This window comes from Gasterosteus aculeatus, chromosome 21 (assembly GCF_964276395.1).
Source record: "Gasterosteus aculeatus chromosome 21, fGasAcu3.hap1.1, whole genome shotgun sequence".
In the NCBI taxonomy this organism is placed as follows: Eukaryota; Metazoa; Chordata; class Actinopteri; order Perciformes; family Gasterosteidae; genus Gasterosteus; species Gasterosteus aculeatus.
In genome coordinates this window covers 1,382,428-1,398,131 of record NC_135708.1, presented here as the reverse complement: position 1 = coordinate 1,398,131, position 15,704 = coordinate 1,382,428, and the positions used below count along the sequence as shown (strand labels likewise).

General features: G+C 45.3%; 1 protein-coding gene, 1 long non-coding RNA gene and 1 pseudogene across 4 annotated transcripts in view; 2 read left to right on the top strand and 1 right to left on the bottom strand.

The window, feature by feature from the left end:
- Positions 1 to 15,704, bottom strand: part of LOC144390230 (uncharacterized) — a 198,618-nt gene that overhangs the window by 18,787 nt on the left and 164,127 nt on the right. The window lies entirely within an intron of this gene.
- The window catches only part of LOC144390376 (uncharacterized), a 345,224-nt gene that overhangs the window by 240,873 nt on the left and 88,647 nt on the right, over positions 1 to 15,704 (top strand). The gene's annotated exons all lie outside the window — the stretch shown is intronic.
- LOC120813196 (dual specificity calcium/calmodulin-dependent 3',5'-cyclic nucleotide phosphodiesterase 1C-like) lies at positions 277 to 15,418 on the top strand (annotated as a pseudogene). The gene is made up of 13 exons (XR_013454496.1): positions 277 to 318; positions 509 to 762; positions 1,975 to 2,023; positions 3,553 to 3,669; positions 3,831 to 3,971; positions 5,019 to 5,119; positions 5,327 to 5,455; positions 5,866 to 5,967; positions 6,110 to 6,230; positions 6,932 to 7,013; positions 7,321 to 7,441; positions 8,009 to 8,801; positions 9,798 to 15,418. The product of XR_013454496.1 is annotated as a dual specificity calcium/calmodulin-dependent 3',5'-cyclic nucleotide phosphodiesterase 1C-like (transcript).

The window sequence follows — 15,704 nt, the reverse complement described above, 5'->3', positions numbered from 1 at the left end:
GTTTTCTCTATTTGTTTTTTTTCCCTTAGTTATATATATTAATTTAATGTGGTTTAGTGGTTGTTTCTCACTTTAGTCGTTGGGGTTTTTCTTTGGGTTTCTTTTCTCCTGCCGGTGTCTCGCCGGTCGGCGTCTCTAGACGGTAAATGGAGACACGTTCTCCCAGCTCACGAGGAAGCACGGCATTAAGATCGCCGCGGGCTTCCCGTGCAGCGTGGAGGACATCGGGCTGTGGGGGAGAAGGTCGGGCACGGCAGCGTTAAGTCGGCCGCTCGGATGAACGGCGCCGTGGTCATCTTCCTGGACCAGGTGGAGAAGGTGAACCGAGTCGTCGAGGCGCCTCACGGTGAATGAAATGTTTGTGCAGGTGTTGCCACTGACGCAACCGGCCACGAAGGTGGTTCTATCGAACGTCCCTCCGTTCATCAGCGACGAGTTCCTCAGCAGAGAGCTGTCCAGACACGGGAAGGTGGTTTCACCGATCAAAGATCTTGTCTGGACGTCTCAGTTACTGAAGCACGTAGTGTCTCACCGCAGACACCTGAATATGATCCTTAACAACCGGAATGTGGAGCTCAACCTCCGCTTCCATGTGAAGGTGGATGATTATGAACACGTGATTTTTGCAGCATCCTCGGCGATGAAATGTTTCAGCTGCGGTGAGGAGGGGCATTCCGTGAGAGCCTGTCCGGGGCGCGGGGTCCCTGCTCCGCCTGCCCCGGGGGGCACGGTAGTGGTGCTGCTGGGCCTGACCTGCACGGGGTGAGTATGAATGTGAACGGTGATGGTGATGGTGTCCAGGGCAGTAGGGGGGGGGCTTTGGCTACAGGGGGAAATGGTGAGGAGGGAGGGGGTCAGATAGGAGCGGGTCAAAGTAGGAAGCCTGTAGAAGAGGCAGAACAGGGTGGCGGAGGGGAGGGGGGATATAAGAGTACGAGTGGGGGGGGGGTGGGCTGAGCAGGTGGAAGAAGCAGAGATGGAGGAGGAGGAGGAGGAGGACGACTGATGGGCGGGGGGGCAAAAATTTGCCCCCAAAAGAAGAAATAAGGCGCAAAGCGTAGGCAGTGAAGCCAAGACCAGCAGGGCGGGGAGGACACGCAGACTGGTCGGGGGCCGAGGCCGTCAGAGGACAGCGACCGTGAGGAGGGCTTGTCGGACTGCAGCGATGCCCCGACGGGGTTTTTAAGTAACAGCCAACAACAAAAAATGTACAGTGCTGAGAAAATAAGTGTGTTTTTAAAGAAAACAAAAGGGAAAAAGGGGGTAAAGGTCACAGATTTCTTCCCCGATCTTAACTTGTTTTATTTTTCTGCCAGACACCACATGAGCCGGAGGGAAGAGTCCGGCCTCACCGAGCAGGAGGGCTACAGACTAAAGAAGCTGCTATAGGGAAAGTACGCAGAGCAATCAACAAGGGCAATGTCCAAATCTCCAATGTGGGTTTTAATTAGTTTATTGGTTTTTATTTTTGGTGCAAACTTACTCACAATGAATTCTTTTAAAGTGGGAAGTTTAAACGTGAACGGAGCCAGAGATGAGAAGAAGAGAGCATCTATTTATGAATTAAAAAAAGTGTATTTATGTTCTCTTACAAGAAACTCACAGCGACAGCACCAACGAGGCCGACTGGAGGAGGGAAGTCCTGCTGAGCCACAACACCAACCTCAGTGGAGGAGTGGGCTTCCTCTTCTCCAGGTCCTTTAATCCACCGTCACTGGAGGTCAAACTCATCATCGAGGGGAGGTTGTTCTTAGTCAAGGCACGGTTCCACCTTTTTACTGTTGTTTTTATCAATGTGCTCCAACAATCGGTGCAGAGAGGAAGCTGTTTTTACAAAAAAGTGATAATGATTTTAATGGCTGTGCCCCGGAGGGTTTTTTGTTTTTGGGAGGGATTTTAACTGTACGGAAAATGATTTGAAAGACCGTAATCACGCAGAGCCACATCTTTAGTCTGATGCGTGTCTCCTTGCAGGCGGCTGGTGGATCCAGAGGACCAGCTGGGTGACATCCGGTCGGACTCGGTGCGTCAGAGGTTCGGGACTGGCTGGCTTCCACTTTCACCCGGCAGACGGCTGTGATGCTGCGCCGTAACGAGGACAAGCCACGCTTCCGCAGCATCGTTCATGCAGTGCAGGCCGGCATCTTTGTGGAGAGGTTTGGCTTGTTTGGTGTATTTGATGCAACAGTCATGTGGAATATTAGGCCCTTCATAGTTGTTTAGTCATGATGTCTGATGTTTGTTTCAAGGTTTTCCCATTTAACATGAATGATATAACACAGATAACATAAAGGGTTCATTGGTAATAATAATAAAACTCTGCATTATCCTCGTAGCTGAATAGGGTACAAACATGGTGGACTCCACTGGGTGATTGTTTGCTGTTGATGGTCAAAGCCAGCAGGGATACGCGTTACTTGTACGTGGTGCAACTAAGCCAATCAAAGTCCTCTTAGCTCAAACTAACCCGCTGACTGAAACCATGCTAGCTGATCCAGCTTAATGTCATCAACTGGAACCAGACGTCAGTCATCAGGATAATTGTGTGTCCGCGTCCTACTTCAAAAGGGGGAAGAGTCGATCAAATCAACTCAAAGGAAGAGGCTCTTTTTTCTCCGCTGACGAGCAGGAGGGGATCATGAACGCACCATATAGAACCAGGAGTTTGAATATATGTGTGTGAATCAGCATGTATGTGTGTATTCCCTCTATTCTTATCATGAGTCCACCTTAATCATATTCTATGAAGATGATAAGCTCCGTAATGAATAGTGATAGGAACGCCTTTTCAATAAGTGATGAAACACTGAATGACTCAATTACCTGCAGTTCCATAAAAGCCCTCTTTGATTGCATTTACTGGGACATCGGCAGGGAATGTAATGAACCATCCAGAAGTTTCTCAAGCGCCAAATAAACTTCAGGAACAGCGCGGCGTGCAGCGGCTTTCCCCGTGTTCTCCGCATCCCAACAATGTACACAAATGCACCGTTGAGACACATCGTCCGGCCTGGAATGCAAGGACTCGATTGGTCGATTGGTATCACGTGGGACGACTTAACTCTGGACATAATGGCGAGGGACACTTGTTAGGATTTTATCAGCTACTGTCCATACTGCTTATCGGTCAGGTTCCTTATTGATACTATATGAATTATTTAGTCACAAATAGAAGATAATAAAAAATCCACATGCTTAATTGACTCCCTGTTGCTGGTAGCGTGAAGGGACTTGATAAATACGACATAAACCAGCTGAATGTGGTTCCATTTGTGTGGAATATTGCTATATTTCTTCAGCAGTAACATATAAACTGATCTCAACACACAAATCCATAGATTTTGCAGGTGCAGGATAACAAAAGAAGCTAGAATTCAATAACGAGTTCCTTGTTAAATTCTATATCAGTACAAAATCCTCCAGACTAAATTGTAACTGGTGTTTTTATGTTTTCTTATCGATGGTACCTTAACAAAGGAATCCTAGAAATGAACAGTTGAACCGTTATGTGGACATTCACGTGCTAATAAAGCTTCTGTGTGTCTTTTCTAGCATGTGGACATGTGGTCTTTTGATGTGTTTGCACTGAACGATGCTAGTGGGGACCACGCTCTGAAATTTGTCTTCTATGAGCTATTCACCAGATATGACTTGATCAACCGTTTCAAGGTATGTCCATTTTGACAAGACGCTGTGTATGTAATGAGCACAATGTCAGTGACAGCAGAACTAAGTATTGATGGGAACGTACTGGGTTCAACAGAACAACTTCTCTGTATTGCTTCTACAATTCTGCAAAGCAACTGGTTGTTCCTTGTCTTCTGTTGAAGGTCCCTGTTTGTGCCCTCATATCCTTCGTGGACTCGTTGGAAGTGGGCTACAGCAAACACAAGAATCCCTATCACAACCTGACGCATGCGGCTGATGTCACACAGACCATTCATTACCTGCTCCTCAAGACCGGCATGGTGGTATGTTCAGGGTTGGGTAAAAGCACAATGCAATACGCTTTTCAAAAGTGCCTGCAGACTTCCTCAGTGGATCTTACAAGTCACTCATCACAGCTTTCCTACCTCAAAATCCAATCGGGACGGGATGAATGATGACTGACAGGTAGATAATAATGATGCAATAGCAAAGTTAGTGTTGTCTCTGACTGTAAATGGATGAAAGGCTGCATGACAAACTGGAGCTTTAAGTGACTTTGGTGACTTTTATTGATGTAGGTTGTTACAGCAAAGAAAGAACAACTGAAGAAAGAGTTCAGTGAATCAGTAAAGTAAAGACAAAACATAGATTTAAATCATGGTTAAAACCTAAATGAGACTCCTTCTCAGGTAACCAAGGCCGCAATAAACAGAGGCCCACGGGGCCTTTTTCAAGCCCCTCCCCCAAGCACAAGCACCACCCAACTTAATTTGCGTTGAAATAATGCATCAACAATCCCTCATGACGGCTGTCTAGGGACTATAGCAGCACCACATGTACAATGCAGACATTGTGTTATTAAAAGGTACAAGCCCCGCCTCCACGTGCCTGTGGGTCACTACGGGGGTCAGAAAGCTGCATGGGGGCAAGGCCGGGGCTGGATGGGACTCGCCGTGAGTCTACATGTGCTTTGTGGACGGAGAAGTCTTTTGACTCTCCAGTTGGTGACTTTCATGGACAGGATATCTAGGCCCACCCGGGGGTGGAGGACCTCGGGTCGGGGGTCTCCATCTCCGCTCTGCTGTTGCTGATGTGATGTTGTCCTGTTGGCCTCCTCGCACAGTGACCTCCAGCACTCAGTGAGGCACTTTGCAGCAGATCCTCTTGGTGAAGAGCTCTATTTGCTTTCATTTGAGTTGAGGTGCTACTGGAAAACAACCGAGGTGGTTCAGGCACACTGACAACTGGCAAAGAGACTCTGTGCTGGTTCACTTCCAGCAGGAGAACCGCACAACGTTAAGCAGGACGGTTTTTAATCTTCATCTCCTGATTGACACGTTCCTCCTCGTCTGTCTGCTTCTCTCCTTCAGCACTGGCTCAGTGAGTTGGAGATCTTTGCCATCATTTTTGCAGCTGCCATTCATGACTACGAGCACACAGGGACCACCAATAACTTCCATATTCAGACAAGGTAATTCCCACGTAGCATCGTTTGTAGCATTTCAATCCCTGCAGTCTCTGAGGACAGTGGACAACACTGGAGCATGAAGAGATATCTAACAGGTGACCTAATAAAAAGCCTACTATGAATGATAGCAGCTTTACCTCATACATTGTTGGCATTATCACGATGACGGTGAGGGTGATCATTCCTGAAGTAGCCGTGTCGCATTTGCAGGTCAGACACCGCCATGTTGTACAATGACCGAGCTGTTCTGGAGAACTACCACGTCAGTGCTGCATATCGCCTTCTACAGCACAGTGATGACACGAACATTCTGTCTAATCTCTCCAAAGACGAGTGGAGGTAAGAGAAGAGCGCTGCAGCTGAAGGGACGTCCTTTTTTACCGCTGTTTCCATTCAATGACTTCAAATAATAATTCACTGTACAATACAACCCCCAGATTACAGTGCAAGTCATTGCTTCTAAAATACTGCCTCCTACTGGTGCTTAGAGGGAGCTACAGCTGATGATACCAGGGAGTAACACATCACCTTATTTTACAGTCAAGCAGAATCAAATGACTCATTTTAGGGACAAGTTGAGTAGTTTGGGGCAGAGTTGCATCGATCTGGCACTGCATTGCTGCAGAAATATAGAAGTGACGGCAACAGGATGAAAGCATCTCAGTCTCCTCTGATTAAACTTTCCCCAAGCTTCATCTAAGATTCCTTCTGTAGGGAGCATGAATGTTTTACTGCCTGCCCTCTTTCAGAGAGCTTCGGGCTCTGGTGGTGGAGATGGTGTTGGCCACAGACATGTCCTGCCACTTCCAGCAGATCAACGGGATGAAAAGCCACCTGCAGCAACATGAGGCGTGAGTGTTTCACGTCTGGGTCCGTCCCGCCTCATGCTGCCAGTCACTCCAGTCCTTCACAATGCTGAAACTATCAAACCATGATTGTTTCTGCTTTGCAACCCTTCACGCGCCGCGTCCACTGACTGGACTGGACTTGCAGGCCCGACAAAGCAAAGGCCTCGTCCCTGCTACTGCACACTGCTGACATCAGCCACCCTGCCAAACGCTGGGACCTCCATCATCGCTGGACCACATCCCTTCTGGAGGAGTTCTTTAGATAGGTGACCACTTTGAATCAATGAGCGGCCTTTTCATTTATGCAGTACTCCACATGGCTCTGCACTAGTGACGAATAAGAGGAAGACAAAGTTTGTTTTCAGAGGTAAAACAAGCAGACGAGTACTCTGAGTGTAACATCAGATAAACCAGCGCTGCCGCTCGCAGCTCACCACCTGCTAACAATAGTTGATTGTATACATTCATTAGAATAAGGTTTAGTCTTTGTACATGTGAATTAGTAATGAGGTAGTAGAAGACGCTCAGCACCTTCTGGTGGACTTGTCCTCCAGTAGCAGGCAGTCAGTGGTTGTTCATGTGAGACAATGACTTAGGAGGAAGGCGTGTAGGGAGGGGAGGAGATGAACTGTGGCTGAAAACATGTCGACAGTCCGAATCCACTCAGCGAGGAAACATTACAACAACAGGATGATTGTACATGTAGTCTGAAGTGCTGAAGCAGCCATGTGGGTCCAGATAAGATCATTGGTCACACTGAGACAATCTTAAGTACAAAAGGAAGAGATACTAACTAATAACGCTGCGGAAGTGCTACTGAAGTAACATGTACTACATGTAAAGGCAAATCCACATTCTATGTACAAATGACACAGGAATGAGAAATGAGCAAATAGATGCTGACATGTTGTGTTGGTGAGCCTTGATGGCAGCACCTTGTAACGCTGCTTTGTCTACTCGTTTTTAGGGGGATAAAGAAGCGGAGCTGGATCTACCGTTCTCTCCTCTCTGTGACCGCAAACCCACCATGGTGGCCCAGTCTCAGATTGGTAATAGAATAAGAATCATTTACACCACAAAGCTGCTTGTTTGTTTATCTGCTATCTAATGAACAGTCTGCTCCAGTGTACCTCTGTTATGGAAACCGTTGTCCCAGTATATCGATTCATCTGGGAGAAAAGTTCAGATGTTTATACGCTGGACCAACATTCGTATCTAGTTGTTGTGCGTGTGGAAGTAGCATGAAAACTAAGTGATTATTTAGTTACTATCAAATAGTAAAAACATGTCGACACAAATTAGAATCAACAAGGTGAAGTGAATCTGTTAAGTGGGCGTGTCTTCCGTATCCGGCAGGATTCATTGACTTCATGGTGGAACCAACATTTACAGTGCCGACAGAAATGATGGAGAAAACTGTGACTCCGCTTGTTGAGGAGGCATCGCGATCTGGAACGGCTGCCTTCAGACGCTGGAGGTGACAAACAGAAGATTACAAACACTTATTTTAGATGATCCTGTGGTGTAGATCAGCCGTCCCCAACCTGCTCCCGTCTTCCCCTCACGGACCATCGGCTGACGTCCTCATCTCATCAGATCGCTACTACCAAGACAGGAAGTCACAGATAGAAAGTAAAACAGACCTTCAAAAGGCCCAATTTCAATTGTTTCCATGTGTCCATTCTGGGCCACCGTAGGAACATGACCACCCCTCCTTAGATAGTTTTAACACTATTAAAAACCAGCATATAGTAAGAATCTATTCAAGTTCCATCATCAGATCCCCGATACGCTACACACTGTTTATTTAAGGAAACTAGTACTTTAATACACTATAACCTTAAGCATGAACAGCACAGCTGCATTATCATCTAAACACGCTAGGAAACAATATTTACATCCGTTTACATGTCAACACGTTGATGCTTTTACTTTGAAGGGTAACGTTGACGGCGTTGCTTTGTCCAATAAGAGGCACCAGCTTTCTACCTCAACACGTCTGACAGGATGTGTGTTTGTGTGCACATGTCTACACTGTCCACAGTGACCACAGTGTCAGTGGCAGTGATGGAAAGAGGTCCAGTGTGAAGAGTACAGGCTCAGAGGGCAGCTGCTCTCTGACCACGGTGGACTTCAAGGGCTTCAAGGTCACATGGAACAAGGAGATTCACCACAACAGGGAGACGTGGAAGAACCAGGCAACCAAAGGTGCCCATACTTACCACCTGGTATCATCTGTCACTCTCTACAGGGCTCCTTCCAGTCCGGGGGGCCACATTATCAAACACACATGTGAGAAGCAGCTAAGCGTATTAGCTGTGAGAAGACATTGTAGCACTGCTTACTTTATCATGTCCTTATTTAATACACGCATGTCCATGGACTAATTACCTTCTGACAAATACAGGTACAGTCTGGGTTTTACTTCCTTCTGATAATCATGTGAATCAGCCTGTGAGCAGCAGCAGCTTCATCCTAACGTCTTCTGAGTGCTGCAGTGATGTCAAATGAAGCAACATCATAGAGAATATTGCTTTTGTTAATGCGTGTTGGTGTTCTGGAAGACCTGGAGGAAAAGGTCCAGAAGAAGGCAGGGGAGAGTGGCCGGCAAGAGAAGGACACAGCAGAGGAGACACAGCCAAGGAGACACAATTCAGGACAGGAGATGAAGACAGATGTGGAGGGTCAGGTGGTGTTGGAGAGCAGGGTGCAGCAGGAGGTACAAACGCCCAAAGAGGAGGAAGGAGGAAATAATCCAGGTGGACCTTCAGCATCAGGCCCAAAGAACACAGAGGCAAAGCCTGAGGAGCACACTGAGAAGCAGCCGTGCCACAATGGTAAGCATCCCCACAGTATAAAAGCACTACATGTACTTAGTAGTACTGTGCTCAAGTACACTAAAACTTGTATGACTATACTTTGACTAATTTTCACAGTATGTATTTGTTCATTCACTTAATTAGTAAAAAGTTCAGCAAAAAATACTGTAAAAAGGTATCAAAAACGCCTAAAATACTAATTTGTAGTTCAATATTCAACATTTACACCCAAACTTGGTTAATAAAAGTGTAACAATCTTATTGTTTATTGTTTCACCCTCGTATATCAATCAAAAGTTAAAAAGCAATGGCACCTGTTGGCATCTGGCAGGTTCCTGTTTATCAGCAGGTAGAAACATTAAATTATTCAAATTAATAGTATTTAACAAATAATAACGAGGAACCATCCTGGGATCAGGGGCCAATAACCAGACTATAAAGGAATTGTCTCACTGTTGGTGTTCACCCAATGTGTCGTCAATAGTGAAAGTTCTGTTTGAAGGTTTGAATTCGAGCACCAGATCATTATCAGAAACTTTAATAGTAAAAAGACGCTCTTCCTTTGCGTTTATTCGGCGTTATACTGTTAAAATATCCTGGTTTTGGTTATCGATCCTTCTGACGTAGGACGTGCACGCGTGATTATCCTGATGACTGACATCTGGTTCAAACTACCGAGACTGTTTGTGCGCCGATCAGCCTTTGACGAACCGAGATAGCCTGACATCAATCATCTCGTTAATTTGAGATGGATAATGGGACATTTGATTGACCTAGGCATTTGGATTTCAGTATTTTTGTGATCTAAACCTGCTATTGAGTCCTGCTTCCGCTACCCTGTTGTGACAGCCTATTTGGAATTGTACCTCTAGATCCATGTGTCACGGCTCCTCCTCGGCCTTGCAGGGGCGGTTCCTCCTGCAGGCAGAGGAGGGTCTTTAGCGATTGGAGCCACCTGGGCTCTAGGTATAAGAAGGCCTCTAACCACTTCTCTCTTTCTCTCTGCTCCTCCAGGTATGATCCTGTTTTGTTTGTTCCTTTGAAGGTTTTACGTTGTTCACACTCAGTCATGTTTACACATACAGATTCACTCAACCATGCACCTTACACACACCTTACACTATGACATTCGCACACCTCATTCCTTTTCTTTGTTTAAAGTTACTAGTTTTTGATTTATAATAAACTCTTCTTTTGATTGGCCTATACTTGGTGTTTGTGTCCCCTCATTCTTGCCACAGGCTATGAGCCGGCCTGTGACAAATGGGGGCTCGTCCTTAAGTTAAAGTTAATTATACTTTAGTCGTTAGTATTTGAGTATTCTAATAGTTTGCCTTATTTGGTTAAGGTTTTGTCTAGATTGTTTTGGCTTTGTCATTGATTATATTTGTTTACTTGAAGTTTGGTTCATGTTGATTATTGTTTTGTAGTTAACTTGGGTTAATCGTGTTAGGTTAGATTGCCAAACTTTTTGTTTGAGGGGATGCTTTAGTTTGGCCAATATTGTTGGAGAGAGCATTGAGAGCCAGGTCTTCCTTTTGTTTGGTTAGCTTTATAGTTTGAGTTCACAATTCACTCTGCTTTTTCTGGGGTTTGGTTCAGATGGGAGTCCTCTCCTTTTGAGGCTTATCAGCGAGTATCAATAGGAGGCTCGTGGTGTTTTTGTTTTAGGTGGCAGTGAACGTGGGTAGAGCTTCCCTTGTTTCCTTTTCCCCTACATCGGCTCGGGAGCACCTCCGTGGATGTGGGGGGGCAGCCAGCTTCTGGTTGTCTTTCCACTCTGCTGGTTTTGTGTGCATAAAAACCCACCACATGTGACTGCACGAAGACTAGGGGCCAGTTAGTTAGTTTTTTTTGGAGAATAGTGGGGTGTGGCTCCTGTCCTTAAACCCAGACTGGCAGTAGGTGAATTGTGTACATTATTTTTTTTTTTCCCTCAGAGTTGGTAATAGTTGTATTGGTTGAGGAAAATGGCTTCTATTCTAAGTGGTTTTGTTCAAACTCCTTCAGAGGTAGCTTTGGAATTGTGTACTAAGGAGCAGTTAATTGAAATTGCTGACCATTATAAGATTGAGATTGATGATGGAAAACTTAAAGAGTCTGTCAAAGCTAGATTAAAGCAGGGTCTTAGAGAAATAGGTGTTCTTTGGGGTTACTCTGTTAGTGAGGGTGCAAGTTTTCAGTCTAGCCCTTCATTAACTTTTGAGCAGCAGCGGGAGCTGTTGCAAATGCAGTTAGAGATGCAGCACGATTGCGGAATGTCAATAGACCAGAAGGAGTACAACAGTTGGACGTTTCACAGAATCTTCGTTTGTTGCCTAAATTTGATGAGTCAGATCCAGACACATACTTTACGCTATTTGATCGTATTGCAGAAGCTAGAGCTTGGTCAGATCTGGACATGACTATGTTGTTGCAATGTGCACTTACAGGTAAGGCACGTGAGGCTTTTTCAGCACTGAGTGTAGCTGACAGTAAAGTTTATGCTAAAGTTAAATCAGCAGTTCTGAAGGTCTACGAGCTCGTACCAGAGGCATATCGTCAACGTTTTCGTTACAGGAAGAAACAAGATTCGCAGACTTATTCTGAATTTGTTCGCGATTTGACTTCTGCATTTAATCGTTGGTGTACAGCTTCTGAAGCTAGTACTTTTGAGGATCTGTCTAACTTGATCGTGTTAGAACAGTTCAAAAACTCTGTATCTGACCAGGTTGCTACATACATTAATGAGCGAAAAGTTAAGTCGCCAAGTGATGCAGCAGTCCTTGCAGATGAGCACAGGTTAACCCATAAAAGCCATTTTGAGTCAAATAGTGATATGCACTTTAAAAACTTTACTCCTAGGAATAGTAAGTCATCTTTTTCTGGAGCTTCGTTCCAAAGGCCACAGAAGTTTGGTTTTGGGGGACCTAAAGCACCATTAAAAGATAATACCTGTCGCTACTGTTTAGTGGAAGGACATTGGAAGAAAGATTGTCCGTTACTTAGATCAAAGAAGTTAGCTCAAGCTAAACCGGCTGTGATGGCCGTTTCTGGTACAGCCTCTGACCATCAGGGTGAGTTTTTTCAGCCAAAAGTTGAGTTTGGTTCTCAATCTCACCAAGGTGACTTTTCAGCTTTTGTTTCGGATGGTGTGGTGTCGCTGGTAGATGGCAACCACAATGTTCCAATTAGGATCTTGAGAGACACTGGAGCTTTGGATTCTTTTATTTTGGAGTCCATTTTGCCTTTCTCTAAGGTGTCTGATACTGGCAGTTGTGTAATGGTACGTGGCATGGGTTTAGTTCCATTCTCTTCCCCTTTACATGTAGTAACTCTAAAATGTGGTCTGGTAGCGGGTGATGTAGCGGTTGGGGTTAGACCCCAGTTGCCAGTAGAGGGAATACACATGATTCTGGGGAATGACTTGGCAGGTAGTAAGGTGTGGGCGGATGGCAAAATAAACATCTTTAAGAAGCAACCTTCAGTGCCCCCTGCAAAGGTATCTCCAGAATACAGTTGTGTGTCTCCTGAGGTATTTCCAGGGTGTGCTGTTACCCGCTCTGCCGCACACAAGAAGATTGAGAGTAAGCCAGAAAGTCTCGAGTTGCCAGTTAAACTCCAAACTGAACAGTTAACTAGTTCTAGAGAGTCATTGATAGCTGAGCAAAAGGCCGATACTACCTTAACTGATCTGTTTGATAGAGTTGTTCCTGAGGCAGCGGTGAGGAATAATGCTCAGTGCTATTTTCTTCTTGAGGGACTGTTGGTCAGGAAATGGGTTGCACAAGCAAGCCAAACCAGGTTGTGAAGCCAGCTCCTTTGTATCCAATACCAGCCATAGGACAACCTTTTGAGCATCTTATTATCGATTGTGTTGGGCCTTTACCACGGTCTAAGTCAGGTCATAACTACTTATTAACTGTTATGTGTCACGCAACGAGATATCCGGCAGCTTTTCCCTTGCGTACCATAACTTCAAAAGCAGTAGTTAAAGCATTAACTCAATTCATTTCTACATTTGGAATTCCAAAAATCATCCAGTCAGATCGGGGTTCTAACTTTACCTCCCATTTATTTGCTCAGGTTCTCAAACAGCTAAAAGTTAAACACAAGTCTACTGCGTTCCATGCCCAGAGCCAGGGAGCTTTGGAACGATTTCACCAAACTTTAAAATCTTTGCTTCGTTCGTACTGTACAGAACTGTCTGCAGATTGGGAGGAGGGGTTACCTTGGTTACTACTATCTGCTCGTGAGGTAGTACAGGAGAGCACAGGGTTCAGCCCATATGATTTGGTGTTTGGTCATAAGGTACGGGGGCCTTTAGCAGTGCTGCAGGATGGTTGTTTGCCTGAAGAACCACCTCGGAACCTCATTGACTATGTAAATGGATTTAGGCTGAAGTTGTATAGAGCTGGAGAACTGGCGAAAGAAAAGCTAAAATGTTCTCAAAAGAAAATGAAATTGAGATATGACCGACAGGCGGAGTTGCGTGAGTTTACTCCCGGTGATCGTGTACTTGCTCTTTTGCCTCTTGTAAGTTCACCTTTTCAGGCAAAATACTGTGGTCCTTTTAATGTGTTGCGCAAAGTGTCAGAATTGAACTATCTTATTGAAACTCCGGGGTATAGGAAGTCCTCTAAATTATGCCATGTGAACCTGTTAAAATGTTATCACTCCCGTGATTAAAGTGGAGGGCACTCGAGTAGTGAAGTCAGCGTTGACTGCTGCTCCAGTCACTGTATCTTGTGGCTTAAACTTTGTGGATGGGGGAGAGGAGGAGGTCATTAGGGTTTCTGATGAAGTCCTGCAGGGTCGGTTGAAAAACTCCCAGACTTTGCAAAACCTTGGGGTTTTGGTAGATCATTTAGATTTGGAGAAACGTGATGAATTGGTAACTCTAATTAGAAACTACAATGTTTTGTTTTCTGACACTCCATCACAAACCCATTTACTAGAGCATGACATAGACATCGGAGATGCGAAGCCTATCAAACAGAGATTTTACCGTGTACCTGAGGAGAAGAGACTAAAATTGGAAACAGAGGTACAGTATATGTTGGACAATGGTATTGCTGAGCCATGTTGTTCCGATTGGGCTTCCCCCTGTCTTCTTGTAAAAAAGTCTGATTCCACTTTCAGACCCTGCACTGATTATAGAAAAATTAACAATGTTACCAAAGCAGACCTTTACCCTCTTCCTAGGATGGAGGATTGTATTGATCAAGTTGGGTCTGCAAAGTTTGTTAGCAAATTTGATCTTTTAAAGGGATATTGGCAAGTGCCCCTTACCAAAAGTGCTGGTGAGATTGCTGCTTTTATAACACCATTTGGCTTATTTTCGTACACAGTGATGCCTTTCGGTTTGCGGAATGCTCCAGCCACCTTCCAACGGCTGATGAATCGTGTGGTCTCAGGTCTGGAAGGCTGTGCCGTATATTTGGATGACGTGGTCGTCTACTCTGACTCATGGGAGGAGCATATCTGCAGAGTGCAAGCCTTGTTTCAAAGACTGGTGTGGGCCAGGTTGACCATCAATTTGGCAAAGTGTGAGTTTGCCAAAGCTACAGTCACATACCTAGGCAAGGTGGTTGGTCAGGGTTTTGTTTGTCCCGTGGAAGCAAAAGTCCAGGCTGTGAAGCAGTTTCCACAGCCCTCTACAAAGAAGGAACTCATGCGCTTCCTGGGAATGGCGGGGTACTACCGTGCTTTCTGTAAAAACTTTTCGGTAGTAGTGTCCCCACTGACAAATTTGTTGAAGGCTAAAGCTGAATTCATCTGGTCCACCCACTGTCAAGAGGCATTTGATGCAGTTAAGGCTCTTCTGTGTTTGTCGCCTGTGTTGGCAGCACCAAATTTCGAGAAACCTTTTAAATTACAGGTAGATGCCAGTCAAATCGGTGCTGGGGCTGTGCTTCTCCAGGAAAATGATGACCAAGTTGAGTGTCCAGTCAGTTTCTTCTCCCGGAAATTTAATAAGTATCAGCAGAACTATTCTGTGATTGAAAAGGAGGCTTTAGGTCTCATTTGGGCTCTACAGCACTTCGAGGTCTATGTTGGTTCCGGTTTGACCCCTTTAACTGTTTTCACTGACCACAACCCCCTCATTTTTTTGAAGTCCTTGCAAAATCCCAACCAGCGTTTGATGCGTTGGGCTTTGTTCCTGCAACCGTTCAACCTTGATATTAGACATATTAGTGGCAAGGATAATATCATTGCTGACGCTCTGTCCCGTGCTCCTGTAACCTAGTTGGTATGTTCTTTCTGTTGACCCCTACGGGTTGTCTGCGCCTCTTTTCTCTTAATTTACTCCCTGGGTACCAGGGCTGCAGAGTTTGAGGTATGGACAGTCAGGAGGGGGACACAGGGTGACTGTTAGGAGCCAGGACGGGTATTTTTTTTGTTGTATTTTGAGGGAACTGTTTGGATTGATTTCAATGTGGGCCAAATTTTGGGGCTGAGGGTTGGACCCTCATCTTAAGGAGGGGGGTGTCACGGCTCCTCCTCGGCCTTACAGGGGCGGTTCCTCCTGCAGGCAGAGGAGGGTCTTTAGCGATTGGAGCCACCTGGGCTCTAGGTATAAGAAGGCTTCTAACCACTTCTCTTTCTCTCTGCTCCTCCAGGTATGATCCTGTTTTGTTTGTTCCTTTTGAAGGTTTTACGTTGTTCACACTCAGTCATGTTTACACATACAGATTCACTCAACCATGCACCTTACATACACCTTACACTATGATATCCGCACACCTCATTCCTTTTCTTTGTTTAAAGTTACTAGTTTTTGATTTATAATAAACTCTTCTTTTGATTGGCCTATACTTGGTGTTTGTGTCCCCTCATTCTTGCCACAGGCTATGAGCCGGCCTGTGACACACGGGACTACCATGGGCTAAAAGTTTGCCCAGCCTAAGCAAATATTTATATGGGACTGGGAACCAATTA